Here is a 17,555-nt window from a genome sequence, read left to right as displayed (position 1 = left end):
TCGATTTCCATGTAACCATCCCCTTAACTTATGGCTGACCTTTTGAACTGAATTTACGCCGTTGACATAAGTGACGTATTTTGTGTCTTCTTGGGCTTGAACTGGGATACATCCTGAGTTAATACTGCACGTTGTTGCACCCGTATCCAATATTGCTTGAATTTCAAATGGTTCAAGGCCTGGTATATCAAATTGGACCTTGAAGTTGTACAGTTTGTTGGATACTTTCTTGGGCTTGGGCCTGATATCCAATGGATCATCTTTTGTAGCCTGTTTAACATGCTCCTCTTCTTCTAGGAAATAGGCCTTGGCCTGTTCTTCCTATCCAATGGATCATCTTTTGTAGCCTGTTTAACATGCTCCTCTTCTTCTAGGAAATAGGCCTTGGCCTGTTCTTCCTTTCCTTCATCATCTGAACTAACCCATTCTTCAATCTTTTGAAGTCCATCTTTTTGTTCATCTTTTGGTTCTTCATAGAACTGAACTTTTGTTTTTCCTTCTTTAACCTCTTTTCTTCTTAGTTCTTGCCAGTCTTGCTGCAGTTCCTTTTCTAGCAATTCTTCCTGATATCTTCTTAATTCTTTCTTTAAGAATTCAACTTCTGTTCTGAGGCTATCGACTTCAAAGGTTAATTCGTATCTCTTCTTATAATTTCGTCTGCTTCTTTAAGAGATATTTCTTCCTTCTTTTCTTCTTCAGCTTTCTTAAAGATATAACCACCATAGTGTCTAGCGCATGTGATACATTGAGTATATTTACACTTGTCGCAATGTATCCTCATTCTTTGATTTGTCTGTATTTTACAATACATGCACTGGTGATGCAAGAAATTGCTAATTTCTCCATTGACTTGCCATTCATGGCCACATTCTTTGTATTTCTTTGGTGGTTCAACCTCTGGTAAGTATGACGGTCTCTGTGGTTCTGCTATTGTTAGCATGAATGCAAATTCTTCATAGTATGGCATTCCTGAATTTGATGCTAATGTCTTAGCAGTTGTATCAATTTCTCCCTCTGAAACACTACAGATAGCATCACTGTCTGTTTCATTCATATCAACTGAAACAACATCCCAATCTTCTGGTAAATCGAGGTTTTCTAACATTGCTTTTCGTGCAATATTCCCCTTTTGTCTGTCACATTCTCGAGCATAATGACCTTCTTCTCCACAGATGAAACATTTACACTTCCTTTGTTTCATTTCATCTTTCTTCTTAAATGTTCTGAGATGCGTATCGTGTGGTTTACCCTTGTAGGTTTTTGCCTTTCTCAAGCCATATTTCTTGCCCGAATCTTTATAGTAGCCCGGAATTGGAATACTAGAGCAAAAATCTAGATTCTTCAGGCTTCTCTGCAGCGCTGCTTGTTGGCACATTTCTGTGAGGTATTGATATGCAAAATTTATCCTTGGAAGAACTCCAACGTTATTTCCAGGATATTTCTTTTCATATGCCTCTTCAAGCTTCTTCCCGATTAGCGGCGGCATTTTCTTAAATAGTTTTTGAGAAATCTCTGGTGAGATATATGCCCTGCCAGTCTTTGCAGCTAACTGCCAGAATTCCGTCATGTATCTATTGATATAATGTGTATCATTGCACGTTAATCTTTCGAGATCATTATAGGCTCTATCTTGCTCAGTTGTGGATCTTTGGAATGGATCTTCCAAAGTGATAATTCTTCTTACTTGTGAGGTTAAATTTCTCACATCATCACCTATGTCAACAAGTGCTTGATACTCCGTTGGATACGCCATTCTCCATTGTATCCACATTTTCTTTCATTTTCTCCTAGTAGATTCTCTATGAAATCTACCCTTGACTGATTATCCGGTCATTGCTTGTTGTTCATAAAATTGATGGTTATTGATTCCCATCTATCAATTACATCATCGAACAAGCCGATATCTAATGGTAATACCAATATTGCGCCTTGATCTTGTTGCGCGTTCGGGAGACTCCACATATTATTTCTTGAATTTCTGTGTTACTTGTCCTCCCAAGACTGGTATTTCTTCTCGAATATTTGCAGTGTTTGCTGGTGGATAATTTGATGGACCAAGAACTGAATCTGGTGGTGGCATATAATTTGATGTCACCGATCCGGAGTAAGCACCCTCATGCATGTTTTTCTTGAATTTGTGAAGTGCTGGATGAGATTGGACTTCAAAAGATATTAAATTGCAATTTACTTTTCTTCTTTCCTTCATTCTTCTCATCGGTTATCTCTTTTCTTCTTTATCTTCATCTCTTTTTGTCACACCCCCAGTTAGGGCCTGGGTGAAATGTGACTTAATATCAAATCAACCAACATATTATAATATACGAGAACAATACTAAATGATAAAACAAACTTTATTGAGCACGCAGCGGAAAATGAAACGTAGTTACAATGATAGGAATAACAATAATGGAAATGTTCACATGCAGAAGTAATAAATGCGATATCTCTTGATCCTATGTCCAAGTAGCATCACATAAGCAGTAAGTATAAGAGCTTGAATCAAACAGCACCTGAGACAAAACATGCTAAAGTGTCAACCAAAAGGTTGAGTGAAGTTCATAGGTTTAACAAATAAGTTTGACCGTTTGTTTTAGACCACAAGATTTAATTTGTAAGGTTGATCTCCCGCAGGATCAAAAAGTTATGCCAGTGCGTGATATTTAGACTAAACGTTCAAGTTTGCCCCATGACAAGTTAGTTCTACTTGTCGGTTTAATTTCATTATCAAGCAATACAAAGATAACATCAAATGTATCGGGGACGTTACTCCCGATAGGCCTATCCCCAATAATTAAGAATGCCGCAGCAATTAAAAATATCACTGTAGGGACTTAGTCGGACATAGCCGGGTATAGCATAGTTTTAACAGTTGGTACTGATATTTAGACTAGACTTTCAAGTTTGCCCCGTAACAAGTTATCGTTTATACTCGTCGGTTGGGACTTGCTGGTCATAGCCCAACATATCACAGTTTAATAGTTGATACTTGTATTTAGACTAGACTTTCAAGTTTGCCCCGTAACAAGTTATCGTTTATACTTGTCGGTTGCGGACTTGCTGGTCATAGCCCAACATATCACAGTTTAATAGTTGATACGTGTAAAACAGTTATAAAAGTTGCGCATGTATTCTCAGCCCAAAAATATAGATAAAAAGGGAGCAGATGAAACTCACGAAAAATCAGTTTTAGTATTTGTATTCATTTCATAAAAACAGTTATAAAAGTAGCGCATGTATTCTCAGCCCAAAAATGTAAAGAGTAAAAGGGAGCATATGAAAACTTCCTAGCTCGACCGGCAAAAGGTCTATCTTAAATTCTTTGCTGGCTAAGATTAGGTTGCAGTTTTTATAAATTTTATCAACTTTCATGATCTTTCCATTGGCTACTTCTACTAATCGTTTAGTTTCTAAGGGTTGAGGCTTTTCAGTAAATAGGGTACAAAATTCATTAGATACGTAACTTCGGTCGGCACCAGTATCGAATAAAATAGTTGCATAGCAATTATTGACGAGATACGTACCCGTGATGACCTCATCTTCATCTCGGGCTTCAGCAGCAGTAATAACAAATGCACGACCCTTTGCAGCAGTAGTATTGGCTCCAGTAGCAGGATTATCTCTCTTCTTAGGGCAATTTGGACTAATGTGTCCCTTTTCCCCACAAGTATAACAAGTAGGAGGAGCTTTGGCAGGAACAATAGATTTATTCTTTGGAGGAGTCCTACACGTCTTAGCTACGTGTCCCACTTTCTTACACAACGAACAAGTGGCAGTGCACTGCCCCGGGTGATGCCTTTCACAACGAACACAAAAAGGATAAGTGCCCTTATAATTCGTCCTTGTACTATCCATAAGCTTTTTACTAACATTCTGAGTTGAACCTTGAGACGGCTCAAACTTCCTCTTACCATCATTACCCTTGGTTTCAACTTGCTTATTGGCCGACGCCCTTCTTCTCTTGGCCAACATGAGATTTTGTGCCATGAGAATCACAGCATCCAAAGTAACCTTCTCAGCAGCAATAACATTCCCTTGAACATCCTCGGGAAGACCTTCAATATACCGCTCAATTCTTCTAGCTTCAATAGGAAACATTTCAGGACATAGAGTAGAAAGCTCCAGATAACGATTGGTATAATTCTCAATGTCAGTACCCTTGACCCTGAGTTCCCAGAACTCAGCTTCAAGCTTCTGAACTTGACTCCTTGGGCAGAATTTGTTGACCATCATACTTTTGAGTTCGTCCCATGGAATTGCATTAGCATTATCAATTCCTACGGACTTGGCATAAGCAGTCCACCAAGTTAAAGCATTACCACCCAACGAGCTAGTGGCATACTTTACTCGATCATCATCACCACAGTTGCAAATACGGAAAATAGATTCCATCTTTTCGAACCAACGAACTAGTTCGACAGCTTCTTCGTTTCCCTTAAAAGCGGGAGGGTGACAGTTTGTAAAGTCCTTGTAGGAACAAGGTTTTGGTTGAGTATTAGCATGATTAGCTTGGGCGTTGCCTTGGGCAGCAGCGAGTAACTGTTGGAATTGCTCAGTAGTTAACACAACGTTGTTAACGGTAGGTGCAGCTGAACGAACCATGATGTCACTACATAAAAGTGAACATATGTTTGATAAGTTTAACAAGTTATAAGTTTGAGTAATCACAAGTATGAATAAACTAAAGTATTGATATCGCATGATATTAATAAAACACTTTATATTATTAGAACGAGGCATTAAATAAGCCTTTATTACACGATTCGGAAATAGAAATTGTTTAAGGCACAGCCTTTACATAGATGGAAAATAGGAAAAATAACTAGGAAATATTAAGATTGAAGTAGTCTTCATATTTCGTCTCCAACCTTCTTCATAAACTCCTCAACTTTCTCATTTTTCGTCTTTTGTTTCTCATAGAGATACTCGAAGTTGTCATAAAGGTTGGTAACACGACTGTTTACGGCATTAGTGTTGTACTCTCTTATGGCAAGTTGTTCGTCGACTCGACCTTTCTCCATTTTCATTCGGACATCAACATCCTCCTTGAGGTAAGCAAGTGATTGCTTTCCCCAGCGAGTGTTGCGTTCTTCCTCGCACTTTAGCATCAGCAACTCCTTTCTTAGCTCGACGTTTTCTTTCATAAGTTTCTTCATTCGACGATCCACTCTTTCCATGTGGCGAAGTAGACCTCCAATGTTTCTCTCGGTATCGTTTCGTAATCTCATGATTTCATACTTAGGACCATCATAAAAAGGAGATCGGGCTCTCTTCCTTGATGGACCAACTTCTTCATGCCGTTTTCCCTTATCTTGGGTTCTCGGAGTTGGGTAGTATTGAGGAGACCCATGTGAATCTAAAATAGTATTCGGGCTATAATTCAGCGGTGGTGAAGCAGGACTATAAAGAGGACTTCGAACTGGTCTCGAAGTTGAAGAGTGTCCAACACCTACTTCGGTGGTAGGGTTGTGAGTTGCTTTGTTGGGCTTGTTAACGCTTGAGCTTGACATCCTATCATTAGGAAAGAGACCTTGATTAGAATCTTTGAGTCAAGTTTATTAAAGCATAATTGTTAAGATTATACGACAATCCTAAGTGCTTTAAGTCTAAGGCAGGAAAGGTTATAGTTTCCTAGATTGCTAAGGCACCCTAGCTAACAAGTAAGGCACACATAAAAATGCAATCCTGGTTCTCTATAACAGATTGGTATCAGAGCAAACCAGGCTGTTATAGAGAACCAGGATTGCATTTTTATGTGTGCCTTACTTGTTAGCTAGGGTGCCTTAGCAATCTAGGAAACTATAACCTTTCCTGCCTTAGACTTAAAGCACTTAGGATTGTCGTATAATCTTAACAATTATGCTTTAATAAACTTGACTCAAAGATTCTAATCAAGGTCTCTTTCCTAATGATAGGATGTCAAGCTCAAGTGTTAACAAGCCCAACAAAGCAACTCACAACCCTACCACCGAAGTAGGTGTTGGACACTCTTCAACTTCGAGACCAGTTCGAAGTCCTCTTTATAGTCCTGCTTCACCACCGCTGAATTATAGCCCGAATACTATTTTAGATTCACATGGGTCTCCTCAATACTACCCAACTCCGAGAACCCAAGATAAGGGAAAACGGCATGAAGAAGTTGGTCCATCAAGGAAGAGAGCCCGATCTCCTTTTTATGATGGTCCTAAGTATAAAATCATGAGATTACGAAACGATACCGAGAGAAACATTGGAGGTCTACTTCGCCACATGGAAAGAGTGGATCGTCGAATGAAGAAACTTATGAAAGAAAACGTCGAGCTAAGAAAGGAGTTGCTGATGCTAAAGTGCGAGGAAGAACGCAACACTCGCTGGGGAAAGCAATCACTTGCTTACCTCAAGGAGGATGTTGATGTCCGAATGAAAATGGAGAAAGGTCGAGTCGACGAACAACTTGCCATAAGAGAGTACAACACTAATGCCGTAAACAGTCGTGTTACCAACCTTTATGACAACTTCGAGTATCTCTATGAGAAACAAAAGACGAAAAATGAGAAAGTTGAGGAGTTTATGAAGAAGGTTGGAGACGAAATATGAAGACTACTTCAATCTTAATATTTCCTAGTTATTTTTCCTATTTTCCATCTATGTAAAGGCTGTGCCTTAAACAATTTCTATTTCCGAATCGTGTAATAAAGGCTTATTTAATGCCTCGTTCTAATAATATAAAGTGTTTTATTAATATCATGCGATATCAATACTTTAGTTTATTCATACTTGTGATTACTCAAACTTATAACTTGTTAAACTTATCAAACATATGTTCACTTTTATGTAGTGACATCATGGTTCGTTCAGCTGCACCTACCGTTGACAACGTTGTGTTAACTACTGAGCAATTCCAACAGTTACTCCCTGCTGCCCAAGGCAACGCCCAAGCTAATCATGCTAATACTCAACCAAAACCTTGTTCCTACAAGGACTTTACAAACTGTCACCCTCCCGCTTTTAAGGGAAACGAAGAAGCTGTCGAACTAGTTCGTTGGTTCGAAAAGATGGAATCTATTTTCCGTATTTGCAACTGTGGTGATGATGATCGAGTAAAGTATGCCACTAGCTCGTTGGGTGGTAATGCTTTAACTTGGTGGACTGCTTATGCCAAGTCCGTAGGAATTGATAATGCTAATGCAATTCCATGGGACGAACTCAAAAGTATGATGGTCAACAAATTCTGCCCAAGGAGTCAAGTTCAGAAGCTTGAAGCTGAGTTCTGGGAACTCAGGGTCAAGGGTACTGACATTGAGAATTATACCAATCGTTATCTGGAGCTTTCTACTCTATGTCCTGAAATGTTTCCTACTGAAGCTAGAAGAATTGAGCGGTATATTGAAGGTCTTCCCGAGGATGTTCAAGGGAATGTTATTGCTGCTGAGAAGGTTACTTTGGATGCTGTGATTCTCATGGCACAAAATCTCATGTTGGCCAAGAGAAGAAGGGCGTCGGCCAATAAGCAAGTTGAAACCAAGGGTAATGATGGTAAGAGGAAGTTTGAGCCGTCTCAAGGTTCAACTCAGAATGTTAGTAAAAAGCTTATGGATAGTACAAGGACGAATTATAAGGGCACTTATCCTTTTTGTGTTCGTTGTGAAAGGCATCACCCGGGGCAGTGCACTGCCACTTGTTCGTTGTGTAAGAAAGTGGGACACGTAGCTAAGACGTGTAGGACTCCTCCAAAGAATAAATATATTGTTCCTGCCAAAGCTCCTCCTACTTGTTATACTTGTGGGGAAAAGGGACACATTAGTCCAAATTGCCCTAAGAAGAGAGATAATCCTGCTACTGGAGCCAATACTACTGCTGCAAAGGGTCGTGCATTTGTTATTACTGCTGCTGAAGCCCGAGATGAAGATGAGGTCATCACGGGTACGTATCTCGTCAATAATTGCTACGCAACTATTTTATTCGATACTGGTGCCGACCGAAGTTACGTATCTAATGAATTTTGTACCCTATTTACTGAAAAGCCTCAACCCTTAGAAACTAAACGATTAGTAGAAGTAGCCAATGGAAAGATCATGAAAGTTGATAAAATTTATAAAAACTGCAACCTAATCTTAGCCAGCAAAGAATTTAAGATAGACCTTTTGCCGGTCGAGCTAGGAAGTTTCGATGTCGTAGTTGGAATGGATTGGTTACGTCCATTAAGAGCTGCGATCATGTGTTACGATAAAACCGTTCATGTTCCATTAGGAAATGGAGAGACTCTTATTATCCAAGGTGAAAAGAGTGGTTCCAATCTCAATATTATCTCCTGTATTAAAACCCGCAAATACCTTATGAAAGGTTATCCAGCTATTCTAGCCCACGTTAATCTGATTGAATCGAAAGAGAAGCGAATTGAAGATGTACCAGTAGTTAAAGACTTTCCCGATGTGTTTCCCGAAGATCTTCCGGGTATTCCACCTCCTCGACAAGTTGAATTCCAAATTGATTTAACTCCTGGTGCTGCTCCTGTTGCTAAAGCACCATACCGTTTAGCACCTTCCGAAATGAAGGAATTATCCAACCAACTCCAAGAACTATTGGATAAAGGTTTCATTCGTCCAAGCTCGTCCCCTTGGGGAGCTCCTATTCTGTTTGTTAAAAAGAAGGATGGTACATTAAGGATGTGCATTGATTACCGCGAACTTAACAAGCTTACTATCAAGAACCGTTATCCGTTGCCACGTATTGATGATCTATTTGACCAACTTCAAGGGTCAAGTGTTTATTCAAAGATTGATTTAAGATCCGGTTATCACCAACTCAAGGTCAAGGAATCCGATATTCCTAAGACTGCTTTTCGCACTCGTTATGGGCACTATGAATTCTGTGTCATGCCTTTTGGTTTAACTAATGCTCCTGCCGTGTTCATGGACCTCATGAATCGTGTTTGTAAACCGTATCTTGACAAATTTGTCATCGTATTCATTGACGACATCTTGATCTATTCGAAGAATGAGAAAGAGCATGAGCAACATTTGCGCATGATTCTTGAACTCTTACGAAAGGAACAACTTTATGCTAATTTTTCTAAGTGCGAGTTTTGGCTCAAAACCGTACAATTTCTCGGACATGTTGTTGATAGAAACGGAATACATGTCGATCCAGCTAAGATTACTGCTATTCAGAACTGGGAGATACCAAAGACTGCAAAGCATATTCGTCAATTTTTGGGACTTGCCGGTTACTATCGAAGGTTTATAAAAGATTTTTCTCTCATTGCCAAACCTCTTACAAAGCTGACTCAAAAAGGGAAGAAATTTGAGTGGTCCGAAGAACAGGAATCTGCTTTCAAGATTCTGAAGGAGAAGTTGACCACAGCCCCGATTCTTTCTTTACCTGAAGGTACCGACGACTTTGTTGTTTACTGCGATGCCTCAAAGCATGGCTTTGGTTGTGTTTTAATGCAACGAGAGAAGGTTATCGCCTATGCATCTAGACAGTTGAAGAAACATGAAGTAAACTATACCACACATGACCTAGAGTTAGGTGCCGTGGTATTTGCATTAAAGATATGGAGACATTATCTCTATGGTAATCACATTACGGTGTACACTGACCATAAAAGTCTTCGACACATCTTTGATCAAAAACAGCTGAATATGAGGCAAAGTCGATGGCTCGAGACATTGAACGATTATTATTGTGAGCTGAAATATCATCCTGGCAAGGCGAATGTAGTTGCCGATGCCCTTAGTCGAAAAGACGATATTAAACGTGTTTGTGCTTTAAACCTAAAAATCAAATCGAATCTTATTTCACGAATCTGTGAAGCTCAATTGGAAGCTATTAGACCGACACTTATCGAAGGTGAATGACCTATTGGTTTTGAGAACCAACTTCAAGTGAAAGCTAATGGTACACGGTACTTTGGCAATAGAATCTGGGTTCCTCGTTTTGGTAATCTTCGCGAACTAGTCTTGGATGAAGCACATAAGACTAGATATTCTATCCATCCCGGTTCCAGTAAGATGTATCACGATGTGAAGGAATTCTACTGGTGGCCTAACATGAAAGCCGATATTGCTACTTATGTTAGTAAGTGTCTCACTTGTTTGAAAGTCAAGGCCGAACATCAAAAGCCTTCTGGTCTGTTGACACAACCCGACATTCCGCAGTGGAAGTGGGAAGGTATCACTATGGACTTCGTTACTAAGTTACCTAAGACTTCGAACGGTAACGATACTATTGGGGTCGTAGTTGATCGTCTTACTAAATCTGCACATTTCATACCGATCAAGGAAACCGACAAGATGGAGAGATTAGCACAGCTTTATATTAAAGAAATCGTCTCACGTCATGGTGTTCCTATCTCGATCATTTCTGATCGCGATAGTCGATTTGTTTCTAGATTTTGGAAAACTTTACAATCTGCTCTTGGAACTCAACTCGACATGAGTACAGCTTATCATCCGCAAACCGATGGTCAAAGTGAACGAACCATTCAAACTATGGAGGATATGCTACGTGCTTGTGCAATCGATTTCGGCAAAGGATGGGATAGACATCTACCTTTGGTTGAATTTTCTTATAATAACAGTTATCACTCCAGCATTAAGGCTGCACCTTTTGAAGCTTTATATGGACGGAAGTGTAGATCCCCTTTGTGTTGGGATGAACTTGAGGACAGACATTTAACTGGTCCTGAAATTATTCACGAAACTACCGAAAAGATCGTTCAAATCAAGCAACGTTTAGAAACTGCCCGTAGCCGACAGAAAAGCTATGCCAATAAGAAACGAAAAGACATCGAATACCAAGTTGGAGATAAAGTCATGTTGAAAGTATCCCCTTGGAAAGGTGTTGTCCGCTTCGGTAAGCGAAGTAAACTCAGTCCACGATATGTTGGACCATTCACAATCACTGAAAGAGTCGGTCCCGTGGCATACCGATTAGAACTGCCAACCGAACTTAGTCAAGTACATGATGTGTTTCATGTCTCAAATCTTAAACGGTGTCTTGCCGATGACACACTCGTTATTCCTCTGGATGATGTCCGCATTGATGAGCAAATGCACTTCGTTGAAGAACCTATAGAAATCATGGAAGGAGAGGTCAAACAAACGCGTAAAAGCAATATACCTATCGTTAAAGTCCGGTGGAATTCGCGTAGAGGCCCCGAATATACCTGGGAACGCAAAGACCATATGAAACGGAAATATCCCCATCTCTTCTCAACTGCTGATGCAAACGAGAAAACTACCTAAAAACTTCGGGACGAAGTTTTCAATAACGGGGAGGTACTATAACGACCCTCATTTTTCCATTCTATATTTTTTCAATATTAAATGCCCAAACAATATAATTAAAACTTAATGATCAAACTTTAATCAACAATTGTTAAGTGTTAAGAGTTAGAAAACATATTAATTAACTTTGTGCAATAATTGACAAGTTAATAAAAGATGAAAATAATAAACTGTTAGTCGACACTCGCTACTAATTAAAATTTATGCATTTATGTAATATTATAACTAATAACCTGTAAGTAATAAATAAAAAGTGACATTTATATAAATAATAAAACAATTGGGAACTAAATATATACAAGTCATGAATTAGTAAAAAGAAAATAATACTTATCAATGTAGTAAATGTAAAAATAATAATAGTAATAATAATGAGACTAAAGAATCTTAAACCATTACATCCTTATGTTGACTAAAAATAAGGTATAAACTAGTACCACCTATTGTTGACTAAAAAAAAAAATTATAAAACTCATTTTATCAACTTTATTTTCACTATAAATAGCACCCATTTGTTTCATTTCAACTCACACCTCAAAACACACTCTCAACTTGAAAGAAACTCTCCCAAGTCTCAGCAACTATTTTTTTGTAAGTCCCCTAATTAATTTATATAGTTTTTATTAAGTTTTTATATAGTTTTATGCTAGTTTTTATGTTAAAAACTAATTAAATACGAAATTAATTTTAATAAAAAATGTAAATACATGATAATTAGTGTTAAGTATCCTAATGTCTATAAAAATTAGTTTCATGAATTATAAAGTCGGAATAGTATTTATTAAAAATCAAAAACTGATTTTTTTTATAAACCGAAATACATAAATGATTTTTATTAAATAGTAAACGAATTTTTTTGTAAAATTTTATTTTAGTCGCTTGCTATATCATATGTAAGGGTAATTATAAATTTTTTTTATAATTAAATTCGCATGTTTAATATTTAATTTGAATTTTCTTCTGAAAACGCTACAGTACCCGATTAAACTGTTTTTTATAATAAAATGAAATTACATGTTACAGCAGGTTTTTAACCATGATAACTATTAAAAACTACTTAATAACTATTAATAAAGTTATAAAAATATTTGTAGAATTAATGGTTATGTATTTCTATTTAATTTTTTTTATTAAAACTAAAAACTACACAATAGTATGATTAAATAGTTAAACTATTTATATAAATGTATAAATAATTTTTCTGACTTTGTTGTAACATTATAAGCATAGAAAAAATATTGGTTGAATTAATTTGGTTCATTTAATAATTAATTCTTTATAAACTTTGTATTATTACAAACCGAAAGGAAAATGGAAAATAAATACTTAAACACCATAACAAAAATCTATAAATTTTTCTTAAGCTTATTTTGATCAGTAGAACATAAGAAAAATATAAAATGTGATGTTTAATTTGTTTACCTATTTATTTACATTTTAGCTATTAAAACAATAATAAAAAGTGTTATTTAATACACAAAACTTAATATTAATGTGTATAAAAATTTTATTATGTTTTATACATATTACCTACTGATATTAAATCAATATTACACTTGTTAATATTATTAGATAATTAATTGATGCTATTATTGATCTAAAACAAAATTTAAAATAAATATATATATGTATCCTTACATATATATAATATTTATATATATTGAAACACTTATAAGTAAAATAACTAAAGTGTTGTATTCCTATACACACCTAAAAACATATTGGATCGGTATATTAGACTTGTATAGATCTTAAACTTTCTCGATGTGGATGGAAGCTCGAAAGTCTTAGGTGGAGGGTCTGGATTGACCAATTTAACGGATCCTAGTGCTCAGAAACCTAATGACCTGAAAAGTCCATTTTAAATTGAAAGTGGGTAGATTGGAAGCTTGTCTAATATGCAAAAGCCTTTCCAAAACGATAAACAATCTTTAAACTTACTACACACGAAAATACTTAAACTTATCTTCATACGGGCAAAACATCTAAACTATTCTCAACTTATTCTTAGGTTGACTTATCTTGTGCTTCGATCATCCATACATTCTCTTTAAGGACTACCTTACTTCATCGAATTACTAAGGTGATTTTTATAGCCCCACTTTACTTGAGCTCAATTTACTTTTTATACTTATTGGGGTGAGACACATGCTGCTTTTACTATTTACAATTTAGACACAAGTACCAACTAAAACTATGCTATACCCGGCTATGTCCGACTAAGTCCCTACAGTGATATTTTTAGGTGCTGCGGCATGCTTAGTTATTGGGGGTAGGCCTATCGGGAGTAACGTCCCCGATACATTTTATGTTATCTTTGTATTGCTTGATAATGAAATTAAACCGACAAGTAGAACTAACTTGTCATGGGGCAAACTTGAACGTTTAGTCTAAATATCACGCACTGGCATAACTTTTTGATCCTGCGGGAGATCAACCTTACAAATTAAATCTTGTGGTCTAAAACAAACGGTCAAACTTATTTGTTAAACCTACGAACTTCACTCAACCTTTTGGTTGACACTTTAGCATGTTTTGTCTCAGGTGCTGTTTGATTCAAGCTCTTATACTTACTGCTTATGTGATGCTACTTGGACATAGGATCAAGAGATATCGCATTTATTACTTCTGCATGTGAACATTTCCATTATTGTTATTCCTATCATTGTAACTACGTTTCATTTTCCGCTGCGTGCTCAATAAAGTTTGTTTTATCATTTAGTATTGTTCTCGTATATTATAATATGTTGGTTGATTTGATATTAAGTCACATTTCACCCAGGCCCTAACTGGGGGTGTGACACTTTTCTCTCGATCTTCATCTTCCTCCTCTCTTTTCTTCTATTTCATTCAACCATGTTTCTCATGTCAAAAACAGAAGGATTCAGCCGCCCTAATTTTGCCGCCACCAATTTTCCCGCTATTTTTTCCAAGGGGCGTACGTTTTTTTCTAAACAATTGAGGTGTACGTTTTTCGTAGTGAGGCGTAGGTGTGAGGCGTACGTTTTTATTCAGCAATGAGGCGTGCGTTTCGAAACGGTCAATTGCAATTTCGTAGTGAGGCGTGCCTCGAGACGTATGAGGCGTACGTTTTTTAAACCATGGAATCAACACGTACGCCCAAGCTCTTTCCACCCGAAGATTTGGTTTGGCGTAACAATAACGCAAGCCACGTCGAAGATATTGGCAAGCTTGGCCTTAACTAGGATCTAAAAACTTATGGACGCACGATGGTAAGTTTGTGCCACGACCATGGCACGCAACCAATTTGATAAAAAAAAATTGTTTAATGGGCAGTGATTTCAGTTCATGTTTTGTAATTTGTGACTGATCACCACAACTTTGTAAGCGCAATGCGCCTTGGATTTATTTGGTTGCTTTATTTTTTGTGCATTTTCCCAATTTTAATTAATGCGTTATGTAACTATTATGGGCACACTACGGTAATTTATCATATTAAGTCCATTCAACGTTACAACTGCCCTAGAAGAAGTGTGTTCTAGCCTTCTGACGTCAATGGCAGCGCTTCGCGTATTGGACGTACGCATGTAGGCTCCGGAACGGAATTGCCTCTGGGTTTCTTACTCGTCACATAAATTCCAGCATGGTCTAGATCCAAGCATGTCATGACAAATATTTCAAGTGTTACCTTAAAATCGTTGCGCATTCGTGACGACAACAGCGCACTACGTTTACACAGTTGATAATTAGTCGAACTATTAAATTTGTAAACGAAAAGACAGTATATAAGCTAAATGATAATATTTCATAAATGTTTGATTACAAAAGATATGAACCATGAACCATTACAATACTATGAAATATGGGATCATGTTCATAATCCTATCAGTGTCTAAACATCATGGCTGACTACCTATAGCCTCTATGAAGGCACCTTCAACTCCTTCACCTCCACTATAACGGCTTCATATTTGTCAAACGCATCCGGATCCACATAATCCTGAATGGCCTATGGAAGCGGTTGCGGAAGCATAGCGTTTGTGTTAAAAACCTTGAACGCTTCAATGCGTTCAACTCCACGAGCAGCGTCTTAGTGAAAGGCCCAATGACATGAGGGAAAGAGCTTTGTTAAAGATGCAGGAGACGGCGGCGCATAACTGGCAGCCTCAAAGCTCCTGGTTCTTTGCAGCAAAAACCTCCTTGGAGATTTTTGCTCGGCCAAGTCTTTTTGGGCCTCAACGAAGTCTTTAAGGGCCTTCTTTTCCTTCTCGACCACCGTCGCCAACTCCTTTATTGCCCTTTTCGCCTCACGCTACTTTTGGTTTTCCTTCGCGACTTCAGCAACTTTCCTGGCTTCCTCTAGCTCAGCCCTAATTGCCACAATCTCAGTGCTCAACTCCTTGTTCGGTGATTCGGCCATACGACACCTTTGATCCATGTTATTGGATCTAACAATTCTCCCCGGGTAAGGCCGATAACGTGATAAATGTGCAACTCACAAGCACGACGGGCAGCGCAGGCATTTTCTTTATCTTGTCTATCAGAATTGGAGGAACACACCTCTGTAAATAATAAAAAACTGTGACACAACGTCGTTATGAGGTATGTTCCAGATGGCATCGAAATTGCTGAAAGATGGTTGTTTTCCAAAACCAGACTAATGAGACACTTCTTGAAAACATTGTGCGTTTCCAAGTCCACATGCCCAGTCCCAGTGCCCGAAGGATGAAACCGTTGCACATAGTTTTTTGCACTAGGAGAGAGTGGTCTTCCATCTAGACCGACTTGGCCAAAGGTTGACCTAGGGAAATTTCCCAAGATGAGAAATATGGATGCCCTGCTGGTCTTGAGTAATTCGAAACACGTATAATTTCTGCACTTGGCCAAAGGTTGACCTAGGGAAATTTCCCAAGATGAGAAATATGGATGCCCTGTTGGTCTTGAGTAATTCGAAACACGTATAAAGGAAGGTCCATCGCTTATTCTCTACCGGTTCTTGAGTTCTTCAATTAAAGAGGGAAAATGAACCAACAAAAACCCGTGGAATACCAGTAACCTACCTAGGATAAGTCAGATTGTGAGCAACGAGGGAATGAGAGGCCTCGACAGATAAGAACTTTCATTAATTTCCGCCAATGGGATATAGGCAACGTATCGAGATTATTATTAGGATTAAAAAAGTACCCACACGACAGCTTTTTAAAGGCATTGAGGTTACTCTTGGCAACCTCATTTGTTGTTTTTTGCTTCTCGCGTCCCCCGGGGAGGACTTTGAATTTCGCTGGAGAATACTTCTAGAGAATACTTTTCGGTTGTTGTGTTTGCGTGATGGGGCGCAACGAAACTTAGATCCTAATGGGTTACCGGTGTTGAAGTCTCCGTTTGTGCGGTAACGTTGCCCTCAGGCAGCACGTTGGACGATTCAGTGGTGCTTGTTCCTTCCTCGGATCGCCTTTCAGGAGATCAAAGACTTTAGTCTTTTTGAAATCCATACCTTGAATTGTTAGGCGTTTGACAGCGGTGGAGAAGTCCACCTCTGCAAACGTAAATAAAAATTAGAAACAACATATTATAGCTCATAAAGAAAAACGCTACGTCATTGTACTCGCGCATCTCCAAATTTGCATCTTTGCAAAGATTGAATAGATGTTGGTCTTCTTCGTTTACTCAGACGTCTTGGATAAGTTGGCGCTACAACTAAACTGCCATGGGACCCCGTGGGTAAAACAACGCTTTCTTTTGAAAGTGTGCCACCCCTTCTCGAAGCCGTCTGTAACAACCCTCACTTTTCGACTTCTAAATTTACTGAATTAACCCTAGGGTTATATGTCTGACTATATGTATTAAGGGTTGTTATATACAATTAAATATTGACCGAATAGTAATTTTTAGTCAACAATGTACGCTTAAATAAATAATATATTATTAATTTATATAATTTGACATAATTTAACTAAGTGTATAAACTTTGTATCACTTTTATTTTTTAGTTAATGTATTATATATTTAACTATATAATAAATCTAATTATATATAAATGTAATAATATTTACAAACTTACTAAAACTATAGTTTAATAATTAAAATCATAATTAGTATTAAAAATACAAAATACCGAATTATTTATTATTTTTATGCAAAATTTGTATTTATTAATTAAATAAAAAAATAAAAAAAATAAAATAAAATATTATTGACAAATATTCTTGGAAAAGCATTAAATCAATTTATTTATTTATATAAAAAAAATCCTTAAAATAAATGAAAAAAAAATAAATAAATAAAAAAATAAATAAATTACTTTTTAATTAAAAATTGTAATGGAAA

The 17,555-nt window shown here is 37.4% G+C and overlaps 1 long non-coding RNA gene across 2 annotated transcripts in view; it reads right to left on the bottom strand.

The window, feature by feature from the left end:
• LOC139857976 (uncharacterized) overlaps positions 1 to 17,555 on the bottom strand; it is a 56,636-nt gene that overhangs the window by 28,624 nt on the left and 10,457 nt on the right. Inside the window, exon 3 of one of the 2 annotated variants that reach the window (XR_011762773.1) lies at positions 5,143 to 5,508. The exons of the other annotated variant lie outside the window; for it this stretch is intronic. This is a non-coding gene — a long non-coding RNA (uncharacterized lncRNA). Of the gene's footprint in view, positions 1 to 5,142; positions 5,509 to 17,555 lie in introns of those variants that run through there. 2 annotated transcript variants of the gene reach the window in all.

Source organism: Rutidosis leptorrhynchoides, chromosome 1 (genome assembly GCF_046630445.1).
Source record: "Rutidosis leptorrhynchoides isolate AG116_Rl617_1_P2 chromosome 1, CSIRO_AGI_Rlap_v1, whole genome shotgun sequence".
Lineage (NCBI taxonomy): Eukaryota > Viridiplantae > Streptophyta > Magnoliopsida > Asterales > Asteraceae > Rutidosis > Rutidosis leptorrhynchoides.
Note: the sequence above shows the minus strand (reverse complement) of the source record. Positions and strands in the feature narration are given on the sequence as shown.